The sequence below is a fragment of the Ranitomeya variabilis genome, chromosome 1 (assembly GCF_051348905.1).
Source record: "Ranitomeya variabilis isolate aRanVar5 chromosome 1, aRanVar5.hap1, whole genome shotgun sequence".
Classification (NCBI taxonomy): Eukaryota; Metazoa; Chordata; class Amphibia; order Anura; family Dendrobatidae; genus Ranitomeya; species Ranitomeya variabilis.
Window position 1 is genome coordinate 532,727,454 of NC_135232.1, and position 22,638 is coordinate 532,750,091.

The 22,638-nt window shown below is 44.0% G+C and overlaps 1 protein-coding gene across 6 annotated transcripts in view; it reads left to right on the plus strand.

Moving 5' to 3' along the window:
• Positions 1-22,638, plus strand: part of LONP1 (lon peptidase 1, mitochondrial) — a 701,187-nt gene that overhangs the window by 582,106 nt on the left and 96,443 nt on the right. The gene's annotated exons all lie outside the window — the stretch shown is intronic.

Consider the following 22,638-nt stretch of genomic DNA (forward strand, 5'->3'; position numbering starts at 1 on the left):
GTTCTTGGTGCGTTTTTTGTTGCGGTTTTTGCGTGTTTTTTGTGCGTTTTTGTATGCGTTTTTGAAAGCTAAATAAAGATGTATTATTGAACAAAAAAAAACGATTTGTGATGTAATTATTGTCCAACCCACACTCAATTACACACAGAAAGACATATAGATGATAGATGAAATGGATAGACAGATCTACATATAGATAGATCTATAGATGCATACATCTACCTATTCCTATATCTATCTATAGATATATCTGGATAGATATATCTATTGATAGATGTATGGATAGTGTAGGGTGCATGTCCACTGTCCGTATTACATCCGAATTAGGCTACTTTCACACTAGCGTCGTACTCGGCCCGTCGCAGTGCGTCGGGCCGACGTACAGACGCTAGCAGTGAATGCGCCGCACAACAGGGGCAGCGGATGCATTTTTCCAGCGCATCCGCCGCCCCATTGTGAGGTGCGGGGAGGTGGGGGCGGAGTTGCAGCCGCGCATGCGCGGTCGGAAATGGCGGTCCGTCGGCAACAAAAAATGTTACATGTAACGTTTTTTGCAGCCGACGGTCCGCCACAACACGGCGCAACCGTCGCACGACAGTTGCAACGTGTGGCAAAGCGTCGCAATGCGACGCTAATGCAAATCAATGGTGAAAAAACGCATCCTGCAAGCACTTTTGCAGGATGCGTTTTTTCAACCAAACGACGCATAGCGACGTGCAGTGCACGACGCTAGTGTGAAAGTAGCCTTAGCTGCAGACTGGATGCTGCGTACTTGTAGTCCCATCGGATGATGCCTGCACACACAACCCCAAAAGACCCCCTGAACAGCCCCGCACACACCCGAACAGCCAGGCACCCACCCGAAAAGCCCCGCACACACCTGAACAGTTCCGCACAGCGCTGCACACATCCGAACAGTCCGCAGACCCAGCACACACACACGCACACATTCCGCCCAACACACTTCCCTCCTCCCGAACTGCAGCGTTTCTCGGACCCACATCCGCATCTAAACTGCACATCTTTTTTACATCTGCGGTTTTGCTGCGGATGTGCCCGACTCAATGAAAGTCTATGGGTGCATAAATGCTGCAGTTTGGCACAAAAGAAGTGACATGCTCCGGAAAAAAAAAGCTACGTTTCGGTGCGGCCTTTTCCGCAGCATGTGCACAACAAGTCTGCGGCTCCCATAGACTTACCGTATTTTTCGGACTACAAGACGCACTTTTTCCCCCCCAAAAAAGGGGGGGAAATGGAGGGTGCGTCTAATAGTCGCAATGCAGGCTTACCGTGCTGCGGCAGAGGTGCTGCGGCAGAGGTGCGGCGGCAGAGGTGCGGAGATGAGGAGGCGCAGTGAGCGGGGTCCCTTTTCCCGGTGAGGTGATGCAGCAGCCCGGTAAGGCAGCAGAGCTGGGTGAATCCTGTTATCGGTGGGCGCGGCCATCTTCCTGAGGCCGCGCGTGCGCAGATAGAGCGCTCTGCTGCCCGGGGCTTCAGGAAAATGGCCGCGGGATGCCGCGCGTGCGCAGATGGGGATCGCAGCGGCCATGCAAACTCTGCTTCAGGAAAATGGCCGCCGTGATCCCCATCTGCGCACGCGCGGCATCCCACGGCCATTTTCCTGAAGCCCCGGGCAGCAGAGAGCTCCATCTGCGCACGCGCGGCCTCAGGAAGATGGCCGCGCCCACCGATATCAACAGGATTCACCCGGCTCTGCTGCATTACCGGGCTGCTGCATCACCTCACCGGGACTTTGGACTCTGCATACTCCATCCTTTTGCTTCCCAGGATGGGTGCAGCAAGGTTCAGGAAGGATCTTGTGGGCACATGGACTGGAGATGGAGGTAGTGGTGTACATTGTGAAGCGAGTATTCCACAGGAGCTCAGATGTCTGAGTCCTTGCCGCTTCCCGGCGCTCCTCAGCACCGCATGGCACGGCCGGCTCTCCGCCTCCAGCAGGGCTCGCAGCAGTACAGAGGCGCTTTACCCGCAGTGTCCGGTCATGGCGGCTGTGTCTCGGTGGCGGAGCTCCTCACTTATTACCGGCTTCTGAAATAATTATTGCGCTGAGGAGCGCCGGGAATCGGCAAGGACTCAGACATCTGAGCTCCTGTGGAATACTCGCTTCACAATGTACACCACTACCTCCATCATCTCCAGTCCATGTGCCCACGAGATCCTTCCATCACCTCACCGGGGAAAGGGACCCCTCTCACGCCATACCTCTCACTGTGCCTCCTCATCCCAGCACCTCTGTCGGTAACCACTGCTGCCCCCCTCCCATAGACACCAGGCCATGGCGTCGCCCACCTAAGCAGGAAGGGACCCTGCTCAGGTGCACGCCGTACCGCATCACCCCACCTCCTGTGACCCTGCTCTGCCACCACCAGCCCTCAGGTAAGATACTGTAAATTCGGACAGTAAGACGGACCCCCATCTTATAAAAAATCTTTTTTTCTGCAATTTTCACCCCAAATTTGGGGTGCGCCTTATGGTCCGGTGCGTCTTATAGTCCGAAAAATACGGTACATTGGTTGTGCACTACACTGCGGATCCGATGCAATTGTGTGCGGCAAAAAATGCTGCAGATCTGCAATCAAATCCGCAACGTGTGCACACAGCCTTAGCATTTAGTGAATCTAGCAAAAAAGCCAAGCAAAAAACAAGTGTCGGATTGCACTTTTTTTGCAATTTCATCGCACTTTGAATTTTTTTTCACATTTTCTGTTTCACGACATGGTAAAACCAATGATGTCGTTCAAAAGTAAAACTTGTCCCGCAAAAGATAAGCCCTCACATGGCCATATTGACTGAAAAATTATGGCTCTGGAAAGAAGGGGAGCGACAAACGAAAAAAGCTCCAGGGGTGAAGGGGTTTAGAAACATGGATATGGACATATCTATGGAAATAGACATAGATATATCTGTATGTATCTGTCTATCCATCCCATATCTATCTATCTATCTATCTATCTATCTATCTATCTATCTATCTATCTATCTGTGTGTAATGGAGTGTGGGTTGGACAAATGTAAAAGAGGAGGTTGGACAGAAATGACATCACAAATCTTTTTGAAGATAGAGGGAGGGAGGGGTTGGGGTGTGTTTTGGAGTGGGTGTGCGAGGTGCAGAGTTACAGGCGAGTGCAATGCATCATGGAACTTGTAGTATTGGAGCACAATAACTCAGGAGAAAGGAAGTTGTCGATTAACCCCATGAGAGCTGGATCCAGCACTGAAGATGTGCTGCTACAGCATGATAAAAGGTAATATTGCTAAAATAAAGACAGTGGATGTTTTCAGTGGCACATAATAGCAAGATTTATGAAAAAAAAATGTTTATTGTAGTGGACAGCTTCTTTAAATTGCATGCTGTATAGACAGTAGTAGAATTTCCCATAAGCGCACTGAATATAGTGAATAATGAGGTGTTTTAAGCAGCTTGGGCACCTTCTATGAACTTATTCTTCATCATTACTGTCAGCACTGCAGCATGTGGTCCCTTCCAATCCTCCACAACAGCAAAATGATCATTCAAATCTGGCAAAGGATTGCGAGTTATACCACCTAAGCATGCGATTTCTCTCAGTCTCTGAACTCTGTCTGCAAGAGACTCCCATCGAGTTTGTGGTATTAATTCAATAGGAGAATCATATACTTGTGCCACAGAATCCCTCACCAAATGCAATAGGGAAAAATTTCTGCAGTGTCCCTTGCACGTCTCATTTTTAGACCCACCATGGGATCAATACAAATACTACCAATTCCTACTGCCTCGAGACGGTTTAAAATTATATTATCTGCTCCATGATCCCATAATCTGAGAATCCATGTTAACAAATGCTCTCCTGCTTTCTGCCTGTACCTGGTAGCTAATTCTGTTAGCTGCTGTATAACCCCTAGATTCCTCTGTCATTGTGGCTTCTGCTCCAACAGCTGCATTTCCTGCATCCATCCTATCTCCACTACGCTGTGTGACTTCTCTCCTAGTTTTTGTAGTTACAATAGGTCTGGCATGCCTTTCTTCCTCATTTGTCTCACTGTCAGAGCCATCACATGCTATCAAACCTGACCATTTCTCATGTGCAATCATGGTCCTAATTTGTGCAGTACGAAGATATGACACTGGCTGCAGTCTCCTCTTTCGCCTCTTCTTATTCACATTTTTTACCACATTAGCTTCAAAAGTCATTTGCATATTGTCAATCTGTTTCACTTGATAGCTGATAGCAAGCTGATTCTTTGCTCTATAGCTGTATGCAGCTCTAAACGCAAATTATCAATCTCCTTCTGCAAGCTTTCAAGTGCCTGGACACCTACCCATCCAATCTCTGCAGCTGTTTTTTGCTCCTTTGAATCATAACTTGAGAGATCAAATTTTCCAGCCACATCCTGGGGATTTGGTAAACGCTGTCCCTCCATACACTTGTTACATTCCTGTGCCATTGAGGTCCACGGTCCTGATAACGCCCATTCTGGCAAGGATCTGACACTCTAATTTGCTTTCCAAATTCTTAACAAACTTTTATTCAATTTTGCAAACATTTTTATTAGTGATGAGCAAATATACTCGTAATATACTACATAGTATGCGCAAAAATACCTTGTAAAAGAAGATAAATTTATTATAAGATCCATAAATTACTAAAAACAGCCAATCGGTTGATCATAATAAAAGCCACATAGAATAAGTGCGAAAAAAGTCCCAAGAGTAAGCTGAATAGCCCCAAAGCATATGGAATTAAGACGTGTGATGCATAAAAGTCCCCCACACTAATTGGGTTTGAAACAGCTGTATATAATATGTGATATTAGGGTTACCTCTGAAGATCGAGATGCTGAAGTCCGTAGTCCAAAGAAAAGAAAAAATGCTTTCAGGAGCGCGGTCCCAGCCAGTGACACACGCTTACTGAGCCTGCTACCTGCCTGGACCTCACTATGCCTCTTACCTTCGCCGGTCACGTGACTGTCTACGTCACGCAGGGTCCTGCTGGTCTACTCCATTGCCACAGACTTCAAGCACGAGGTTACACACACTCGCACGCCGGCAGGTAGCAGGCACAGGGAGCGTGTGTCTCCGGCCGGGACCGCGCTCCTGAAACCATTTTTTTCTTTTCTTTGGCTGCTATTATCTTCAGAGAAGAACTTTATACTACGGACTTCAGCATCTCGATCTTGAGAGGTAACCCTAACATCACATATTATATACAGCTGTTTCAAACCCATTTAGTGTGGGGGACTTTTATGCATCACTCGTCTTAACTCCATATGCTTTGGAGCTATTCAAAAAAACGCGAAAAAACCTGAACGTGTGCACATACCCTTAAAGGGACTCTGTCACCTGAATTTGGAGGGAACAATTTTCAGTCATATGGGCGGGGTTTTCGGGTGTTTGATTCACCCTTTCCTTACATGCTGGCTGCAATATTGGATTGAATTTCATTCTCTGTCCTCCATAGTACACGCCTGCGTAAGGCAAGATTGGCGGTGACTCTGTCTTCCTTTCCTGGGGCGGTCCTCACGTGAGCCAGTTTCTTTGTAGTGCTTGATGGTTTTTGCCACTGCACTACTACTGCTACACTTTCAAAGTTTTCCCAATTTTTCGGACTGATTGACCTTCATTTCTTAAAGTAATGATGGCCACTCGTTTTTCTTTACTTATCTGCTTTTTTCATGCCATAATGCAAATTCTAACAGTCTATTCAGTAGGACTATCAGCTGTGCATCCACTAGACTTCTGCACAACACAACTGATGGTCCCAACCCCATTTATAAGGCAAGAAATCCCACTTATTAAACCTGACAGGGCACACCTGTGAAGTGAAAACCATTCCCGGTGACTATCTCTTGAAGCTCATCAAGAGAATGCCAAGAGTGTGCAAAGCAGTCATCAAAAGCAAAGGGTGGCTACTTTGAAGAACCTAAAATAGAAGACATAATTTCAGTTGTTTCACACTTTTTTGTTAAGTATATAATTCCACATGTGTTAATTCATAGTTATTGTTTGTTGTTGTATTATTGTTGTATAGTTATATAAGGGTGGTTATTAATGGAGAACACACATACTGGGTCACAGTTAACAGTGGGGTACCACAGGGGTCAGTGTTAGGCCCACTTCTTTTTAACATATTTATTAATGATCTTGTAGGGGGCATACAGAGTAGGATTTCAATTTTTGAAGATGACACTAAACTCTGCAGAGTAATTAATACAGAGGTGAACAATTTTATGTTACAGGAGGATTTATGTAAACTAGTAGCTTGGGCTAATAAATGGCAAATGAGCTTTAATGGGGATAAATGTAAGGTCATGCACTTAGGCATAAGAAATAAGATGTATAATTATGTGCTTAACCCCTTAATCCCATATGACGCACTATCCTGTCAAGGTGACCTGGGACTTAATTCCCAGGGACGGGATAGTACGTCATAGGCGATCGGCCGTGCTCACAGTGTAGTGTGGCCGATTGCCGCCGTGTGTCAACTGATTATGACATCTGACATCTGGCACTATGTGCCAGGGGTGGTCACAGATTGCTCCCGGCACATTAATCTCCGGAACAAAACATGATCACAGCGTTCCAGCGGCATAGGGAAGCATCGCGCAGGGAGGGGGCTCCCTGCGTGCTTCTCTGAGACCCTCGGAACAATGCGGTGTGATTGCGTTGTTCCTGGCGTCTCCTCCCTGCAGGCCCGGATCCAAAATGGCCACGGGGCTCCTTCCGGGTCCTGCAGGGAGGTGGCTTGCAAGCGCCTGCTAAGACCGGGCGCCGGCAAGCCTCCTGCACTGTCTATCGGATTGTTGATATGACACAGTGCTTTGCAAAGTGTCAGATCAGCGATTTGACACTATAGCATGATGTCCCACCCTGGGACAAAGTAAAAAAGTTAAAAAAAAATATATATATTCCTAAATAAAGAAAAAAAAATATTGTTCCAATAAATGCATTTATTTATCTAAATAAAAAAAAAAACAATAAAAGTACACATATTTAGTATCGCCGCGTCCGTAACGACCCGACCTATAAAACTGTCCCACTAGTTAACCCCTTCAGTGAACACCGTAAAAAAGGCAAAAACCTCGCTTTATTATCATACTGCCGAGCAAAATGTGGAATAACACGCGATCAAAAAGACGGATATAAATAACCATGGTACCACTGAAAATGTCATCTTGTACCGCCATACAGCATCATCAGCAAAAAAAGAAAAAAGTTATAGTCCTCAGAATAAGTGATGCAAAAATAATTTTTTATATAAAATAGTTTTTATCGTGTAAAAGTGCCAAAACATAAAAAATGATATAAATGAGGTATCGCTGTAATCGTACTAACCCGAAGAATAAAACTGCTTTATCAATTTTACCAAACGCGGAATGGTATAAACGCCCCCCACAAAGGAAATTCATGAATTGCTGGTTTTTGGTCATTCTGCCTCACAAAAATCAGAATAAAAAGCGATCAAAAAATGTCACGTGCCCGGAAATGGTGGTAATACAAACGTCAACTCGTCCCTTAAAAAACAAGACCTCACATGACTCTGTGGACCAAAATCTGGAAAAAATATAACTCTCAAAATGTGGAGACGCAAAAACTATTTTTTGCAATAAAAAGTCTTTTAGTGTGTGACAGCTGCCAATCATAAAAATCCGCTAAAAACCCCGCTATAAATAGTAAATCAAATCCCCCTTCATCACCCCCTTAGTTAGAGGAAAATAATACATTTAAAAAAAATTATTTATTTCCATTTTCTCATTAGGGTTAGGGTTGAGGCTAAAGTTAGGGTTAGGGCTACAGTTAGGGTTGGGGCTAAAGTTAGGGTTAGGGTTGGGGCTACAGCTAGGGTTGGGGCTACAGTTAGGGTTGGGGCTAAAGTTAGGGTTAGGATTGGGGCTAAAGTTAAGTTGGGTCTAAAGTTAGGGTTAGGATTGGGACTACAGTTAGGGTTGGGGCTACAGTTTGGGTTGGGGCTTAAGTTAGGGTTGGGGTTTGGATTACATTTATGGTTGGGCTTAGGGTTAGGGGTGTGTTGGAGTTAGAGGTGTGGTTAGGGTTGGGATTAGGTTTAGGGGTGTGTTGGGGTTAGGGGTGTGGTTAGGATTGGAATTAGGGTTAGGGGTGTGTTTGGGGTAAGGGGTGTGGTTGGGGTTATGGTTAGGGTTGGAATTAGGGTTAGGGGTGTGTTTGTGCTAGGGTTGAAGTTAGAATTTAGGGGTTTCCACTGTTTAGGCACATCAGGGGCTCTCCAAACGTGGCTTGGCGTCCGATCTCAATTCCAGCCAATTCTGCATTGAAAAAAGTAAAACTGTTCTCCTTTCCTTCCGAGCTCTCCCGTGCACCCAAACTGGTTTACCCCAACATATTGGGTATCAGCGTACTTAGGACAAATTGTACAACAATGTTTGGGGTCCAATTTCTATTGGTACCCTTGGGAAAATGAAAAATTGGGGGCTAAAAAAATCATTTTTGTGGAAAAAAATATTTTTTTATTTTCACATCTCTGCATTATAAAGTGTAGTGAATCACTTGGGGGTTCAAAGTTCTAGCAACACATGTAAATGAGTTCCTTGGGGGTCTAGTTTCCAATATGTGGTCACCTGTGGGGGGTTTCTACTGTTTAGATACATCAGGGGCGCTGCAAATGCAACATGACGCCTGTAGACCAATCCATCTAAGTCTGCATCCCAAACGGCGCTCCTTCCCTTCTGAGCTCTGCCATTTGCCCAAACTGTGGTCCCCCACATATGGGGTATCAGCGTACTCAGGACAAGTTGGAAAACAACTTTTGGGGTCCAATTTCTCCTGTTACCCTTGGGAAAATACAAAACTGGGGGCTAAAAATAATTTTTGTGGAAAAAATAATAATTTTTATTTTCACGGCTCTGCGTTATAAACTGTAGTGAAACACTTGGGGGTTGAAAGTTCTCCCAAATCATCTAGATAAGTTCCTTAGGGGGTCAACTTTCCAAAATGGTGTCACTTGTGGGGGGTTTCCACTGTTTAGGCACATCAGGGGCTCTCAAAACACAACATAACGTCCTATCTCAATAACAGTAAATTTTGATTTGAAAAGTCAAACGGCCTTCTTTCCCTTCCGAGCTCTGCCATGCGCCCAATCAGTGGTTTACCCCCACATATGAGAGATCAGCATACTCAGGACAAATTGCACAACAACTTTTGGGGTCCGATTTCTTCTGTTACCCTTGGAAAAGTAAAAAAATTGGGGGTGATTTTTTATTTTTACGGCTCTACAACTTCTGTGAAGCACTTCGTGGGTCAAAGTGCTCACCACACATCTAGATAAGTTCCTTAGGAGGTCTACTTTCCATAATGGTGTCACTTGTGTGGGATTTCAATGTTTAGGCACATCAGGGGCACTCCAAACGTGACATGGTGTCCTATTTCAATTCTAGTCAATTTTACATTGAAAAGTCAATCCGTTCTCCCTCCCTTCCGAGCTCTGCCATGCTCCCAAACAGTGGTTTACCCCCACATATTGGGTATCAGCGTTCTAAGGACAAATTGTACAACAACTTTTGGGGTCAAATTTCTGCTGTTACCCTTGGTAAAATAAAACAAATTGGAGCTGAACTTAATTTTCTGTGAAAAAAAGTTAAATGTTAATTTTTTTTTTTAACATTACAAAAATTCCTGTGAAACACCTAAAGGGTTAATAAACTTCCTCAATGTGGTTTTGAGCACCTTGAGGGGTGCAGTTTTTAGAATGGTGTCACACTTGGTTATTTTCTATCATATAGACCCCTCAAAGTTACTTCAAATGTGATGTAGTCCCTAAAAAAAAAAAGGAGTTGTAAAAATGAGAAATTGCTGGTCAACTTTTAACCCTTATAACCCCCTAACAAAAAAAAATCTTGGTTCCAAAATTGTGCTGATGTAAAGTAGTAAAGTATTTTGTGTGACATATCTCAGTTGGAAAATTGCAAATTTTCTCCAAATTTCCATTTTTTTCCCAAATAAACGCAGGTAATATCAAAGAAATTTTACCACTACCATGAAGTACAATATGTCATGAGAAAATCCTATCAGAATCATCAGAATCCATTGAAGCGTTCCAGAGTTATAACCTCCTAAAGGGACAGTGGTCAGAATTGTAAAAATGTGCCCGGTCATTAACGTGCAAACCACTCTTGGGGGTTAAGGGGTTAATTGTAAAACAGAAATAAGAAGAAAACAGCCGCACAACTCAAATCTTCCGTAAAATAAAAATCCTTTGTCCTTTATTTCATTTGCACAATGTGGACAAGGTTATAAGTGAGAGACGTTAGCAGAACATGCAGAAAAAACAAAAGAGGACTACGGCCGTTTCGCGTCTTGCACGCTTCAACGGGTCCTATGCTATAGTAAGTCATTTCCTTTTATGCTGCAACACCTGATCTGATTAATTAAAATCACATCTGTGTGAATTTAAAAACATACAAAATGCACAAAAACATGCACAAAAAAACAACAAACCATATTTCTGCAAAATAGAACTTACGAGAAACAAGAATAATCAAGTCTTTCATTCATTCCTAAAGGGCCTTGTGCATTTGCTCTTATTATCCACTTGGCTTCTTGCCCTAACAGAGCTTTGTTATGATCTCCTCCACACATAGGGAATGTAATCACTTCCAAACCTGCAAACCACAGGCAATGAGAATCAGACCCATGTACTTCACGCATATATGCTTTATAAATCTTGGGAAACCTTTCCCTGTTGAGATCGAATGGAAATGTTCACAGATTCTTATACACATCGGTCTTATTGCTTTACCGATGTAATAAAATGCGCAGGGACAAAAAATGATACATACTACATATTTCGTTTTACAGGTTATTAACTATTTAACATTATGTTGAATATGTCCTACTTTTAACGTAATGCCTGTGAGGTGGTATTCGCAGAAATTGCAATCTCCGCATTTAAAATTACCCTTTGGGGGAATTCCCTCAACCAATTAATTTGTACATTTGTTATCCGATTCTGCACCAAAAGGTCAGATAAATTATGGGTTCTTTTATAAGCGAATCTCGGCTTAATCGCGCCGTGTTTAATTAAATCACTATCGGTTTCTGGAACGTGCCAATTTTTTGGGATTGCCGTGTGAATCGTTCTATGCAATGGAGTGTGTTTGAAACAAGAATTAAAATCTTTTTCTTTTTCTTTTTGAGCCACAAAGGCACGTTTTTTTCAGACTATTTGGTTTAGTTGTTGGTAGTTCACGTTGAGTGATCCTGTTAACACGTGTTTCGGCTTCATCTAAGAGTTCTGATGGGTAACCCCTATCCACAAACCGATTTTTTTAACTCAGTAATTTGATCTCTGAAGCATTCCTCATTGTTGTTAATCTTTCTGAACCGCAACATTTGGCTGAAAGGTAAGCTTCTTTTAGTGTCCTCTGGATGAGCAGAGTCATAACGTAGCATGGAATTTGGAGCAGTCGATTTCCTATGCACCTTTGTATATATATTCCCTTCAATGATACTGATTTCAATTCAATCTGTCAATACCAAAGCATGATGTGAACTGCATATTGATATCGTTGTTGCTATTCAGATAATCTACAAAATTATCAAAATCCACCTGTCCACCATCACACACTATAAACACATCATCAACAAAACGTAAATAGCATTTTATATGTTTTAGGAATGGATTTTTTATACTGGTTATAAATTCTTCCTCAAATACCGCAAGAAAAAGATTTGCGTAACCGCATGCGACCGGCGTACCCATAGCGGTTCCCATTACTTGAACATACCAATGGTTCAAAAATTTAAATGCATTGTGTGTCAAAATAAAATTCAGACCTTCCAAAATGAACAAAATAAAATCAGGTGTTTTATCGGAATGCTCTAAGATCTTTTTAATAGCATCAATGCCGTGTGCATGCGGTATCCTGGTGTATAAATTCACCACATCAATTGCAGCCAGGGCAAAATTCGGCTGCCACTCCACCAACGCAACAGCCTTTAAAAAATCACCCGTGTCCTTTACAAAAGAGGGAATTTTTTGATAGTAACGGTTTAAGACACCAATCAAGGTATTGCGATACTGGTTCAGTGACCGAGTTAATCCCTGACACTATCGGGCGTCCAGGGGGATGAGACAAGGATTTGTGAATTTTCGGGATACTATACCAATGAGGGATACATGGATGCAGATGAAATAATTTTTCAGCTCCTTTTTTAGTTAAAACGCCATTTTCCACATTCTTTCTTAAAAAAATCTTAATTTATCCTTATACTTAGAAATTGGATTATTTTCTAAACTTAGGTAAGTATCGGTTTGATTTAATTGTGACAAACTTTCCTTTATATAATAGTCTCTATACAAGTCACTAGTTCGACCACACTTAGGCTACTTTCACACATCAGGTTTTTCCGTCAGGCATAATCTGGCAAATTTTGGAAAAACTGGATCCGGCAAAAGATGCTGCTGGATCTGGTTTTTCCCCATAGACTTGTATTGGCGCCAGATGACCTTACGTTTCGTCCAGTTTTCGCTGGATCAGGCAAAAATGTTGTTTCTGGCGTCTGGAAAAAACGTATACAGTAACGTTCTTTGTCTCTGGTGAAAAAGGCGGAAGCGCCGGCGCTTCCGGCTTTTTGATAGAGTGGAAGCCTATGGGCGCCGGAACCTGCCAGCCAAAGCTGAACCTGCCCCAGGCCAGCCACAGCCAGCTTGAAAGCTACAGCCACAGCCAGCCGGCAAGCCACAGCCAGCTATAGCCACAGCCAGCTATAGCCACAGCCAGCCGGCAAGCTACAGCCAGAAGCCATGTCTTCTTCTGGGAGCCCTCCCTCGCATCGTCAGCGCTGTGAGGTAAATATATTTTTCTTTTTTCTTTTTGGTGATGTTTACCTAACAATATGCTTTAATTCTTAACAGGAACCTGCAGCGTCAGAGGTGCTTCTAGAAGGTGACTGAAGGGGTGGAGAGATACCCGAAGCGGGCGACCGTGTATTAAGTATCTAAATGCATCGCAGAAGCACATCATCACAAACATCATAGTACACACAACACATAAGCCAACATCCAAGCACATAATTTATTTATTTTTTTCTTTTAGTCTTCCGATTCTGGAGCTCGATCCAGAGGTCGTTGACTTGAGCGTCGTGGCGGTCACCACCGATTAAGTATTTTTATTTCCCCCCCTTTTTTTTTTATTTGACTCTAATGTCTTTAATTTTTTTCCTGACTCAGACGGAGAGGAGGCTGGTCTCAACATTGACCTAGTTCGAGAGCAGAGTGCCGCTGTGGAACATGGGGGACTGCCACATGCTGATATTGATGTTACCCAATGGCTCTGGGAGGAAGTCTGCAATCAGCTTGTGGACCACTGGGAGGACCTCGATGTTCGGGCCCAGAATCAAGCACGTAAGTATTCAAAGTTCAGTTATGTTGCTGGATGTAATGTGTTGTATACTAACCAATTTGTGTTTTCACTTTACAGGCGAAAGAATTGTCAAGCGGTGGCAGTCAATCAGGGATCGCTTCAAGAAGGAATTCAACAAAGAGATGCAGGCCCCGAGTGGATCCGGAGGACGCAGGAGCAAATATAAATATACCCGAGCCCTGTCGTTCCTCAGGACAACGGTGGTGAGCAGAAGGTAAATATTACCCCCCCATTTTAACATGTTTACATGTCTAACTTTATTTTTGGTTTCAGCCAGGACCAAGCAATAACAATATATTAATTTCAATGTTTTTTTCTTTTTTTCCACCGAACTGTCTGCAGCACTCTAGAGCCTGCCGAGTTGAATCCTTCAGAAGTGATCCCTCAGGAGTCCGCCACCGAGGGACACTCCGACAGACCCGACCCCTCGGCACCTTCCCAGCCTTCCCTCACATGCGATCCCTCTGTCCCGTCAACCAGCGCTGGAGCATCGTGGCCGACTGTGTTACATGAAGCTGCTGGTGAGGATATAGCTTTTCCTTTACCCCACCCCTCTGATGCTGTCACCTCTAAAACACCTGTGGGTTCGGGGCGGCAGCACCAAAGGGGTCAGGTACAGAGCTATGCTCCCGAGTTCTTCCATCTGAATGCATCCTTCCAGAACTGTCTGAAACTGTTGTCTGAGCAAATTACTGCAGGTTTTAATTTGCTCAGCCACAGTATTCTGGAGTTGCACACACGACTGGATAGGATGCATTCAGATGCTAGTCGATCGCCTAACCACTCGTTTTTCCAGGCGGTTGTCGAGCGTATAGACAAGCTACCTCCTGACCAGCAGATGCATGTAATGCAAGCCTGTCAGTTTGCTCTAGCGTAGGTTAGATCCCAAGACCCTCCACCCGCCCTGGTAGTTGCTACTGCACCTGCACCCCCTTGAGCCACTGTCCCTCCGCCACCCCCTTTCCAATACCAGCAAACTGGCCAGTACCATCCTGCCCCGTACCAGCATCCTGCCCCATACTAGTTTCCTACCACATCTGTGCCTCCACTCCCTGCCCAACCTGCACTCCTTGGCCTGTACCACCAGTCTCCTACACCCCCCCATCATGCCCCCCACACACACACCTTCTCCACCCTCCACTTCTCCTGTCTCCCTATCCCTCCATTCCACCCCTCAAACCTTCCAAATTCCAAACACCACTCCCGGTTTCATGTCCACCCGTTCTCTTACTTTCTCCACACCTTCACCTTCTGTTTTTCCTCCTGATCCTTCACCACCACCATCCTCTCTTCACACTCCCACTGTCGAAGTGTCCCAATCTGACAGCCCCTCCAGTATTATCTCCACCCCACAGTTTTAAAATTTATTAAAGTTTTGTTAAAATTTTAATAAAATAAAGCACTTTTTTTGGTTTAAAAAAATTGTCATTTATTACATGAGAAGGTTTAGTATGGGTAAAACAGGTACAATATTTTGGGTTTTAAAAAGGTAATAAACGTTTAGGAAAATCCAATAATGTACAGTACATTGGTTAAAAAAGGTAATAAGGTAATATTGGATTAAAAAAAAGGTAATAAACATTGTGAAAATCCCAATCAGGTACAAAACATTGGGTAAAACAGGTACACTACTTTTGGAAAAAGGTAATAAACTTTGGGAAATTCCCAACCTGGTAAAATACTTTATCAAAATTAATTCACCTTGTGTTAACCAATGTACAAAATACTTTTCAAACTCTCTCATCCTGCCAGTCTATTCTTCCTTGAGGTGACACAAAGTATTCAGCATATTTGTCCCTCATTCTTGAAACTGCCACAGAACTTCTAAAAGTAATGTTCTGATAGTCATGCAAAGTTGTTTCTTCACAGTGGTCTTCAATGGAAATCTGTTCCTTGAAAATAACAAAATTGCGCAGGGCCACACAAGCTTTTACTACCTCGTCAACAGTGTCAGCCTTGATGTTGATATCAGTCAAGAGAACTCTCCATTTTGCAGTTAAAATCCCAAAAGCGCACTCCACCATTCTTCGTGCGTGTGTTAGACGGTAATTATAAATGCGTTTAGTTGCCGTCAATCCACTACTGGAGTATGGTTTTCAGCAGGTGCTCAGATAGTTGAAAGGCTTCATCTCCAACACAAACAAAGGGCATTGGTGGCCCGGAGGTTTGAGGAAGCGGTCTTGGAGGTGAAAATGCAAAGGTGTTTCCATACAGATGACGCCCCATAGCAGACACTTTAAACACTTGTGAATCATTTGAGTGTCCATAGGCCCCAATATCGACTGCAATAAATTTGTACTCAGCGTCTGCAATGGCCATGAGCAGGATGGAGAAATATTTTTTGTAGTTAAAATATTCCGATCCCGATCCAGCAGGTTTGACTGTGCGGATATGTTTCCCGTCCACAGCTTCCAGGCAGTTTGGAAACTGACAAATTTGTAGGAATTTGTCCTCGATCTCCAGCCAACTCTCCTTTGTGGGATGTGGTATAAATTCCACATGTAGAGAGTCCTACAATGCACGGCAGGTGTGCTTGACAATTCCGGATATGGTGGAAATCCCAAGTCTGGACTGGAAATGTAGTGACGAAAGGGATTCTTCAGTTACAAGGAATCCGTGACAAAAAAAGGGAAAAATTAGTACAAAATACCAGTAATAACATTACAGTTATGAGTCAGCTAGAACAGTTGGAGATACAAAAAAAATATATTTAACCCCTTAACGACCGCCGATACGCCTTTTAACGGCGGCCGCTAAGGGTACTTAAACCACAGCGCCGTTAATTAACGGCGCTGTGGAAAAAGTGAATAGCGCCCCCCAGAGTCGGATTTTCTCTGGGGTCTCGGTTGCCGAGGGTAGCCGAGACCCCAGAGAACATTATTCGGGGGGTTTTTACCGACCCCCGAGTTGCGATCGCCGGTAATTAACCGTTTACCGGTGGTCGCAACAACAAAAAAAACGCGATTTGACGTTTAATTTCTCTGTCCTCCGATGTGATCGCACATCGGAGGACAGAGAAATGTGGTCCCCGATGGCCCCCAATAGCCCCCCGATACTTACCTCCCCCGGTGCTCCTCGTGGCTCCCGATGGGCGCCGCCATCTTTTTTCCGGGAAAAAATGGCGGGCGCACGCGCAGTACGCCCGCCGCCCGGCACCCGGAAGATCTTTGGGGTCTCGGCTGCCGGGGGTAGCCGAGACCCCAAAGAACATGAATGGGGGTGGTTTGCACCGATCCCTGCTTTGCGATCGCCGGTAATTAACAGTTTACCGGCGACCGCAAAAAAAAAAAAAAAAAAAACGATCAGTTATTTCTCTGTCCTCTGATGTGATCGCACATCAGAGGACAGAGAAATAGGGGGATTTGGGGACCCTAACATACTCACCCGGTGTCCCTGGGTCCTCTTCTGTCTTCTGCCAGCCGGCTTTTTCATCATGGCGGGCGCATGCGCAGTGCGCCCGCCATCTGCTGCCATCTGCCGGCAGGAGAAGACGAGTAGGGGCTAAAATTAGGGTTAGGGTTAGGGTTAGAGTTAGGGTTAGGGTTAGAGTTAGGGTTAGGGTTAGAGTTAGGGTTAGGGTTGGGGCTAAATTTAGGGTTAGGGCTAGGGTTAGGCTACTTTCACACTAGCGTTTTTTGGCTTCCGTCGCAATGCGTCGTTGGAGAAAAAACGCATCCTGCAAAAGTGCTTGCAGGGTGCGTTTTTTCTCCATTGGCTTGCATTAGCGACGGATTGCCACATGTCGCATCCGTCGTGCGACGGATGCGTCGTGCTTTGGCGGACCGTCGACACAAAAAAAAATACATGTAACTTTTCTGTGCGACGTGTCCGCCATTTCCGACCGCGCATGCGTGGCCGGAACTCCGCCCCGCCTCCCCGCACCTCACAATGGGGCAGCAGATGCGTTGAAAAAACAGCATCTGCTGCACCCGTTGTGCGGCGCTTACAACGCTAGCGTCGGTACGTCAGCCCGACACACTGCGATGGGCCGAGTACGACGCTAGTGTGAAAGTAGCCTTAGGCTTCTTTCACACTTGCGTCGGTACGGGGCGGTCGCAATGCGACGTACCGACGCACGTTGTGAAAATTGTGCACAACGTGGGCAGCAGATGCAGTTTTTCAACGCATCCGCTGCCCAGTCTATGTCCTGGGGAGGAGGGGGCAGAGTTACGGCCACGCATGCGCGGAAATGGCGGACGCGACGTACAAAAAAAAGGTTACATTGAACTTTTTTTGTGACGACGGGGGCTAAAGTTATGGTTAGGGTTGGGGCTAAAGTTAGGGTTAGAGTTGGGATTAGGGTTAGGGTTTGGATTAGGGTTGGGATTAGTGTTACGTTTGGGATTAGGGTTGGGATTAGGGTTAGGGTTGGGATTAGGGTTAGGGGTGTGTTGGATTTAGGGTTTTGATTAGGGTTATGGTTAGGGTTGAGATTAGGGCTGTTTTGGGTTAGGGTTGTGATTATCGTTAGGGTTGTGATTAGGATTATGGATCGGGTTGAGATTAGGGTTAGGGGTGTGTTGGAGTTAGGGTTGGAGTTATAATTTGGGGGTTTCCACTGTTTAGGTACATCAGGGGGTCTCCAAACATGACAGCCAATTTTGCGCTAAAAAAGTCAAATGGTACTCCCTCCCTTCTGAGCTCTGCCGTGCGCCCAAACAGTGGTTTACCCCCACATATGGGGCATCAGCGTACTCGGGATAAATTGGACAACAACTTTTGGGGTCCAATTTCTCCTGTTACCCTTGTGAAAATAAAAACTTGGGGGCTAAAAATCTTTTTTGTTGGAAAAAAAAAATATTTTTTTTATTTTCACTACTCTGCATTATAAACTTCTGTGAAGCACTTGAGCTTTCAAAGTTCTCACCACATATCTAGATAAGTTCCTTAGGGGGTCTAGTTTCCAAAATTTGGTCACTTGTGGGGGTTTCTACTGTTTAGGTACATTAGGGGTCTGCAAACGCAACATAACACCCACAGACAATTCTATCAAAGTCTGAATTCCAAAATGGCGCTCCTTCTCTTCCGAGCTCTGCCGTGTGCCAAAACAGTGGTTTACCCCCACATATGGGGTACCAGAATACTCAGGACAAATTGGAGAACAAATATTGGCATCCAATTTCTCTTGTTACCTTTGTGAAAATACAAATTTGGAGGCTAAAAAAATCTTTTTTGTGGGAAAAAAATATTTTTTTATTTTCACTACTCTGCATTATAAACTTCTGTGAAGCACTTGGGCATTCAAAGTTCTCACCACATATCTAGATAAGTTCCTTGGGGGGTCTATTTTCCAAAATGGGGTCACTTGTTGGGGGTTTCTACTGTTTAGGTACATTAGGGGTCTGCAAACGCAACATAACGCCCGCAGACAATTCTATCAAAGTCTGCATTCCAAAATGGCGCTCCTTCCCTTCCGAGCTCTGCCGTGCGCCCAAACAGTGGTTTACCCCCAAATATGGGGTACCAGCATACTCAGGACAAATTGGACAACAACTTTTGGGGTCCAATTTCTCTTGTTACCCTTGTGAAAATAAAAACTTGGGGGCTAAAAAATCTTTATTGTTAAAAAATATATATTTTTTATTTTCACGACTCTGCATTATAAACTTCTGTGATGCACTTGGGCATTCAAAGTTCTCACTACACATCTAGATAAGTTCCATGGGGGGTCTAGTTTCCAAAATGGGGTCACTTTTGGGGGGTTTCTACTGTTTAGGCACATCAGCGGCTCTCCAAACGTGACATGGCGTCCGATCTCAATTCCAGCCAATTCTACATTGAAAAAGTAAAACGACACTCCTTCTCTTCCAAGCTCTGCGGTGCGCCCAAGCAGTGGTTTACCCCCATATCTGGGGTATCGACGTACTCAGGAGAAATTGCACAACAACTTTTGTGGTCTAATTTCTCCTGTTACCCTTGTGAAAATAAAAATTTGGGGGCAAAAAGATCATTTTTGTAGAAAAAATGAGATTTTTTATTTTCACGGCTCTACGTTATAAACTTCTGTGAAGCACTTGGGGGTTCAAAGTGCTCACCACACATCTAGATAAGTTCCTTAAGGGGTCTAGTTTCCAAAATGGTATCACTTGTGTGGGGTTTCCACTGTTTAGGCACATCAGGGACTCTCCAAACGCGACATGGCATCCGATCTCAATTCCAACCAATTCTGCATTGAAACAGTCAAACGGTGCTCCTTCACTTCCAAGCTCTGCGGTGCGCCCAAACAGTGGTTTACCTCCACATATGGGGTATCGACGTACTCAGGAGAAATTGCACAACAACTTTTGTGGTCTAATTTCTCCTGTTACCCTTGTGAAAATAAGAATTTGTGGGCGAAAAAATCATTTTTGTGAAAACAAATGCGATTTTTTATTTTCACGGCTCTACGTTATAAACTTCTGTGAAGCACTTGGGGGTTCAAAGTGCTCACCACACATCTAGATAAGTTCCTTAAGGGGTCTAGTTTCCAAAATGGTGTCACTTGTGGGGGGTTTCCACTGTTTAGGCACATTAGGGGCTCTCCAAACGCGACATGGCGTCCGATCTCAATTCCAGCCAATTCTGCATTGAAACAGTCAAACGGTGCTCCTTCACTTCCAAGCTCTGCGGTGCGCCCAAACAGTGGTTTACCTCCACATATGGGGTATCGGCGTACTCAGGAAAAATTGCACAAGAAAATTTGTGGTTAAATTTCTGTTTTTACACTTGTGAAAATTATAAAAAATGGTTCTGAAGTAAAATGTTTGCAAAAAAAAGTTAAATGTTCATTTTTTTCTTCCACATTGTTTTAGTTCCTGTGAAGTACGTAAAGGGTTAATAAACTTCTTGAATGTGGTTTTGAGCAGCTTGAGGGGTGCAGTTTTTAGAATGGTGTCACACTTGGTTATTTTCTATCATATAGACCCCTCAAAATCACTTCAAAGGTGATGTGGTCCCTAAAAAAAACATGGTGTTGTAAAAATGAGAAATTGCTGGTCAACTTTTAACCCTTATAACTCCCTAACAAAAAAAAAAAATTGTTTCCAAAATTGTGCTGATGTAAAGTAGACATGTGAGAAATGTTATTTATTAACTATTTTTTGTGACATATCTCTCTGATTTAAGGGCATAAAAATACAAAGTTTGAAAATTGCAAAATTTTAAAAATTTTCGCCATATTTCCATTTTTTTCATAAATAATTGCAAGTAATATCGAAGAAATGTTACCACTAACTTGAAGTACAACATGTCACGAAAAAACAATCTCAGAATCGGCGGGATCCGATAAAGCGTTCCAGAGTTATAACCTCTTAAAGTGACACTGGTCAGAATTGTAAAAATTGGCTCGGTCATTAAGTACCAAATTGGCTCTGTCACTAAGGGGTTAAAAACTACCATCAACAACATTACAGTTATAACTGTGGTTTCACAGTAGGAGATACAATAAAAATGGCTTACCGTAGAGCCACCATCAGACACTCTGCAGGTGAAACGGAGAGACGGCAATAGGTATCACTTCTTGCGATGAGGTGTCCAATCCGTTCCACCAACACGTCGAAGTCCTCAGCTTTCATCCGCACATAGCTGAAAAACTTCTCTGTGTCTCCTTGTAGCTCCATGTGTAAAGTTGAAAAGACTCCCCGTGTCATTCTCTGTGCTGTGATGGGATGGATCCACAAGCGCCGTTGACCCATGATGCGCTGCTGTCTCTCTCGCTCGTTCTCCAGAACAATCGCTCTCAAACGATTTGCCTCCACAATAAAATCCACCTTGATCTTCAGAATAATCGCAATAACGCCTTCCATCTTGCTCTCCAACCACTTGCTCTTCTACAACCTGTCAAAGATGGGCTGTAGGAACGCAGTATATATAGGGTTTCACTAGCCAATCACGTTTGGGAGCCTCCCATGAGCATTTTTATAAACTGGATCCGTCATAAAAGGGATAAAAAAACGGACAAAATGGATGGAAAACTGATTAAGCGAATCCGTTTTTTTGCCGGTTCCGCTAGTCGGATCCGGCAGAAAAATGGATCCGTTTCATCAGTTTTTCACAATTTACACTGGATCCATCACTCTGGCGCAACGTTGGATCCAGCCTGACGGAAAAAACCTGATGTGTGAAAGTTGCCTTAGAATACTGTGTACAGTTCTGGTCTCCGGTGTATAAGAGACATAGCTGAACTGGCGCGGGTGCAGAGAAGAGCGACCAAGGTTATTAGAGGACTTGGTCTGCAATACCAAGATAGGTTATTACACTTGGGGCTATTTAGTTTGGAAAAACGAAGGCTAAGGGGTGATCTTATTTTAATGTATAAATATGTGAGGGGACAGTACAAAGAACTTTCTGATGACCTGAGACAGGGACAAGGGGGCATCCTCTACGTCTGGAGGAAAGAAGGTTTAAGCATAATCACAGTCAAATAAATAAGGCAGCACACTGCGGCACCAAGACATGCAAACATGAAACATGAAAATTGAACTGCATTACTGCACTAGAAATATAAAAAAATGAGAGCGTTTGGAGCATAAAAATGGCCAATTTTATGTGTACCTGGTAGTCACATTAGGGCATCTCTCGTATACCAGGTCCTATGCTTTCCTTTCCTCGCTGAGAATAAATGTCTTCATCTGGATGGGAACCTGTGAATCCTCTTCTTAGACTAAATTTCTCTCTGTGGAGGGTTAATGGACCTGCTGCGATTAAAACACCTGTGGCTAAGAGGCAGGAGTGCTCAGTCAGAAGGCTAGGTTGAATACAAATTTGGTGACTCTTGGTTCAGCACCTGTTCACACTTAGTCTATGTTTGGATGTGATGGTCAGTTTTTTAAAATTTGTAAGCATAATAACAGACGCGGATACTTTACTGTAAGGGTATGTGCACACGATGCAGATTTAGTGCAGAATTGGTGCAGATCTGCAGCAGATTTTTCTGCTGCAGAAGCGCTGCAGAACTGCACTGTGATTTACAGTACAATGTAAATCAATGTGAAAAAAAAAAAAGCTGTGCACATGGTGCAGAAAAATCTGCGCAGAAACGCTGCAGATTTCAAAAGTGCATGTCACTTCTTTTGTGCAGTTCTGCAGCGTTTCTGCACCCCTCCATTATAGAAATAAAATCTGCACAAAAACGCAGCTGCGGATTCTACCAGGAGATGCAGATTTTGTGCAGAAAATCCTGCACCTCTTTTCTTACGTGTGCACATAGCCTAAGAGCAGTGAGACTATGGAACTCTCTGCCGTATGATGTTGTAATGAGTG